This window comes from Lipotes vexillifer, unplaced genomic scaffold (genome assembly GCF_000442215.2).
Source record: "Lipotes vexillifer unplaced genomic scaffold, Lipotes_vexillifer_v1.1 scaffold917, whole genome shotgun sequence".
Taxonomy (NCBI): Eukaryota; Metazoa; Chordata; class Mammalia; order Artiodactyla; family Lipotidae; genus Lipotes; species Lipotes vexillifer.
Window position 1 is genome coordinate 1635952 of NW_006795104.1, and position 6000 is coordinate 1641951.

The window sequence follows — 6000 nt, forward strand, 5'->3', positions numbered from 1 at the left end:
GTAGGCTAAACAATACACTACTTAATAACGAAGTGATCAGTGAAGAAATCAAAAAGGAAATTAAAAACTACCTAGAAACAAATGACAAAAGACACACGATGACCCAAAATCTATGGGATGCAGCAAAAGCAGTTCTAAGAGGGAAGTTTATAGCAATACAATCCTACCTTAAGAAACAGGAAACATCTCGAATAAACAACCTAACATTGCACCTAAAGCAATGAAAGAAGAACAAAAAAACCCGAAAGTTAGCAGAAGGAAAGAAATCATAATTATCAGATAAGAAACAAATTAAAAAGGAATGAAAGAAACAATACCAAAGATCAATAAAACTAAAACCTGGTTCCTTGAGAAGATAAAGAAAATTGAAAAGACATTAGCCAGATTCATCAAGAAAAAAAGGAAGGAGACTCAAATCAACAAAATTAGAAATGAAAAAGGAGAAGTAACAAATGACGCTGTAGAAGTACAAAATATCATGAGAGATTACTACAAGCATCTCTATGCCAATAAAATGTACAACCTGGAATAAATGGAAAATTTCATAAAAATGCACAACCTGTGAAAAAAGAAACAGGAAGAAGTAGAAAATATGAAAAGAACAATCACAAGCACTAAAATTGAAACTGTGATTAAAAATCGTCCAACAAAAAAAAGCCCAGGACCAGAGGGCTTCACAGGCGAATTCTATCAAACATTTAGAGAAGAGCTAACACCTATCCTTCTCAAACTCTTCCAAAATATAGCAGAGGGAGGAACACTCCCAAACTCCTTCTACGAGGCCACCATCTCCCTGATACCAAAACCAGACAAGGATGTCACAAAGAAAGAAAACTACAGGCCATTATCAATGAAGAACAGAGATGCAAAAATCCTCAACAAAATACTAGCAAGCAGAATCCAACAGCACATTAAACGGATCATACACCATGATCAAGTGGGGTTTATTCCAGGAATGCAAGGATTCTTCAATATACGCAAATCAATCAATGTGATACACCATATTAACAAACTGAAGGAGAAAAATCATATGATCACCTCAATAGATGCAGAGAAAGCTTTCGACAAAATTCAACGCCCATTTATGATAAAAAAAAGAAAAACCTGCATAAAGGAGGCATAGAGGGATCTTTCCTCAACATAATAAAGGCCATATATGACAAACCCACAGCCAACGTCGTCCTCAATGGTGGAAAACTGAAAGCATTTCCACTAAGATCAGGAACAAGACAAGGTTGCCCACTCTCACCACTCTTATTCAACATAGTTTTGGAAGTTTTAGCCACACCAATCAGAGAAGAAAAGGAGATAAAAGGAATCCAATTCGGAAAAGAAGAAGTAAAGCTGTCACTGTTTGCAGATGACATGATACTATACATAGAGAATCCTAAAGCTGCCACTAGAAAACTACTAGGGCTAATCAATGAATCTGGCAATGTAACAGGATACAAAATTAATGCACAGAAATCTCCTGCATTCCTATACACTAAAGATGAAAAATCTGAAAGTGAAATTAAAGAAAAACACTCCCATTTACCAATGCAACCAAAAGAATAAAATATCTATGAATAAATCTACCTAAGGAGACAAAAGGCCTGTATACAAAAAATTATAAGACACTGATGAAAGAAATTAAAGATGATACAAACAGATGGAGAGATATACCATGTTCTTGGATTGGAACAATCAACATTGTGAAAATGACTCTTCTACCCAAAGCAATCTACAGATTCAATGCAATCCCTCTCAAACTACCACTGGCAGTTTTCACAGAACTAGAACAAAAAATTTCACAATTTGTATGGAAACACAAAAGACCCCGATTAGCCAAAGCAATCCTGAGAACGAAAAACGGTGCTGGAGGAATCAGGCTCCCTGAGTCCAGACTATACTAGAAAGCTACAGTAATCAAGACAGTAATGGTACTGGCACAAAAACAGATAGATAGATCAATGCAACAGGATAGAAAGCCCATAGATAAACACATGGACATATGGTCACCTTATCTTTGATAAAGGAGGAAGGAATGTACAGAGGAGAAAGACAGCCTCGTCATTAAATGGTGCTGGGAAAATTGGACAGGTACATGTAAAAGTATGAGATTAGATCACTCCCTAACATTGTACACAAAAATAAGCTCAAAATGCATTAAAGACCTACATGTTAGTCCAGAAACTATCAAACTCTTAGAGGAAAACATAGGCAGAAAACTCTATGACATAAATCACAGCGAGATCCTTTTCACCCACCTCCTAGAAAAATGGAAATAAAAACAAAAATAAACAAATGGGACCTAATGAAACTTCAAAGCTTTTGCACAGCAAAGGAAACCATAAACAAGACCAGAAGACAACTCTCAGAATGGGAGAAAATATTTGCAAATGAAGCAACTGACAAAGGATTAATTTCCAAAATTTACAAGCAACTCATGCAGCTCAATAACAAAAAAAAACAAACAACCAAATCCAAAAATGGGGAGAAGACCTAAATAGACATTTCTCCAGAGAAGATATACAGACTGCCAACAAACACATGAAAGAATGCTGAACATCATTGATCATTAGGGAAATGCAAATCAAAATTACAATGAGGGCTTCCCGGGTGGCGCAGTGGTTGAGACTCTGCCTGCTAATGCAGGGGACAGGGTTTCAAGCCCTGGTCTGGGAGGATCCCACATGCCGCGGAGCAACTAGGCCTGTGAGCCACAACTACTGAGCCTGCGTGTCTGCAGCCTGAGCTCCGCAACAAGAGAGGCCGCGATAGTGAGAGGCCTGCGCACCGTGATGAAGAGTGGCCCCCGCTTGCCAAAACTGGAGAAAGCGCTCGCACAGAAAGGAACACCCAACACAGCTAAAAACAAAAATAAATAAATTAATAAATCTCAAAAAAATTACAATGACACCATCTCACACCAGTCAGAATGGCCATCATCAAGAAATCTAGAAACAATAAATTCTGGAGAGGGTGTGGAGAAAAGGGAACACTCCTGCAATGCTGGTTTGAATGTGAATAGGTACAGCCACTATGCAGAACAGTATGGAGGTCCCTTCAAAAACTACAAACAGAACTACCATATGACCCAGCAATCCCACTACTGGGCATATACCCTGAGAAAACCATAATTCAAAAAGAGTCAGGTACCATAATGTTCATTACAGCTCTATTTACGATAGCCCGGAGATGGAGACAACCTAAGTGCCCATCATCGGATGAATGGATAAAGAACATGTGGCACACATATACAATGGAATATTACTCATCCATAAAAAGAAACGAAATTGAGCTATTTGTAATGAGGTGGATAGACCTAGAGTCTGTCATACAGAGTGAAGTAAGTCAGAAAGAAAAAGACAAGGACCGTATACTAACACATATATATGAAATTTAATGGAAAAAATGTCATGAAGAACGAAGGAGTAAGGCAGGAATAAAGACACAGACCTACTTGAGAACGGACTTGAGGATATGGGGAGGGGGAAGGGTGAGCTGTGTCAAAGTGAGAGAGAGGCATGGACATATATACACTACAAAACGTAAGGTAGATAGCTAGTGGGAAGCAGCCGCATAGCACAGGGATATCAGCTCGGTGCTTTGTGACCGCATGGAGGGGTGGGGTAGGGAGGGTGGGAGGGAGGGAGACGCAAGAGGGAAGAGATATGGGAACATATGTATATGTATAACTGATTCACTTTGTTATAAAGCAGAAACTAACACACCACTGTAAAGCAATTATACGCCAATAAAAATTTAAAAAAAAAAATTTTCCAACAAATAAAAGCCGAGGATCACATGGCTTCACAGGCGAATTCTATCAAACATTTAGAGAAGAGCTAACACCTATCCTTCTCAAACTCTTCCAAAATATAGCAGAGGGAGGAGCACTCCCAAACTCCTTCTACGAGGCCACCATCTCCCTGATACCAAAACCAGACAAGGATGTCACAAAGAAAGAAAACTACAGGGCAATATCAAAGAAGAACATAGATGCAAAAATCCTCAACAAAATACTAGCAAACAGAATCCAACAGCACAGTAAACGGAACATACACCATGATCAAGTGGGGTTTATCCCAGGAATGCAAGGATTCTTCACTATACGCCAATCAATCATCGTGATACACCATATTAACAAACTGCAGGACAAAAACCATATGATCATCTCAATAGATGCAGAGAAAGCTTTCGACAAAATTCAACACCCAGTTATGATAAAAACCCTGCAGAAAATAGGACAGAGAAAGCTTTCGACAAAATTCAACACCAGTTATGATAAAAACCCTGCAGAAAATAGGCACAGAGGGAACTTTCCTCAACATAATAAAGGCCATATATGACAAACCCACAGCCAAAGTCGTCCTCAATGGTGAAAAACTGAAAGCATTTCCACTAAGATCAGGAACAAGACAAGGTTGCCCACTCTCACCACTCTCAGTCAACATAGTTTTGCAAGTTTCAGCCACACCAATCAGAGAAGAAAAGGAAATAAAAGGAATCCAAATCGGAAAAGAAGAAGTAAAGCTGTCACTGTTTGCAGATGACAGGATACTATACATAGAGAATCCTAAAGATGCTACTAGAAAACTACTAGAGCTAATCAATGAATCTGGTAAAGTAGCAGGATACAAAATTAATGCACAGAAATCTCTTGCATTCCTATAGCCTAATAATGAGAAATCTGAAAGTGAAATTTAAAAAGAGCACACCCATTTACCATTGCAACAAAAAGAATAAAATATCTAGGAATAAACCTACCTAAGGAGACAAAAGACCTGTATGCAGAAAATTTTAAGACACTGATGAAAGAAATTGAAGATGATACAAATAGATGGAGAGATATACCATGTTCTTGGATTGGAAGAATCAACATTGTGAAAATCACTCTACTACTCACAGCAATCTACAGATTCAATGCAATCCCTCTCAAACTACCACTAGCATTTTTCACAGAACTAGAACAAAAAATTTCATAATTTGTATGGAAACACAAAAGACCCCAAATAGCCAAAGCAATCCTGAGAACGAAAAACGGTGCTGGAGGAATCAGGCTCCCTGAGTTCAGACTATACTAGAAAGCTACAGTAATCAAGACAGTACGGTACTGGCACAATAACAGAAAGATAGATCAATGCAACAGGATAGAAAGCCCATAGATAAACACATGCACATATGGTCACCTTATCTTTGATAAAGCAGGCACGAATGTACAGAGGAAAAAGACAGCCTCGTCATTAAATGGTGCTGGGAAAATTGGACAGGTACATGTAAAACTATCAGATTAGATCACTCCCTAATATCGTACACAAAAATAAGCTCAAAATAGATTAAAGACCTAAATGTTAGGCCAGAAACTATCAAACTCTTAGAGGAACACATAGGCAGAACACTCTATGACATAAATCACAGCAAGGTCCTTTTTGACTCACCTCCTAGAGAAATGGAAATAAAAACAAAAATAAACAAATGGAACCTAATGAAACTTCAAAGCTTTTGCACAGCAAAGGAAACCATAAACAAAACCAAAAGACAACCCTCAAAATGGGAGAAAATATTTGCAAATGAAGCAACTGACAAAGGATTAATTTACAAAATTTACAAGCAGCCCATGCAGCTCAATAACAAAAAAACAAACAACCCAATCCAAAAATGGGCAGAAGACCTAAATAGACATTTCTCCAGAGAAGACATACAGACTGCCAACAAATACATGAAAGAATGCTCACCATCATTAATCATTAGGGAAATGCAAATCAAAACTACAATGAGATATTATCTCACACCAGTCAAAATGGACATCATCAAACAATCTAGAAACAATAAATTCTGGAGAGGGTGTGGAGAAAAGGGAACACTCCTGCAATGCTAGTGGGAATGTGAATAGGTACAGCCACTATGGAGAACAGTATGGAGGTTCCTTCAAAAACTACTAATAGAACTACAATATGACCCAGTAATCCCACTACTAGGCATATACCCTGAGAAAACCATAATTCAAAAAGAGTC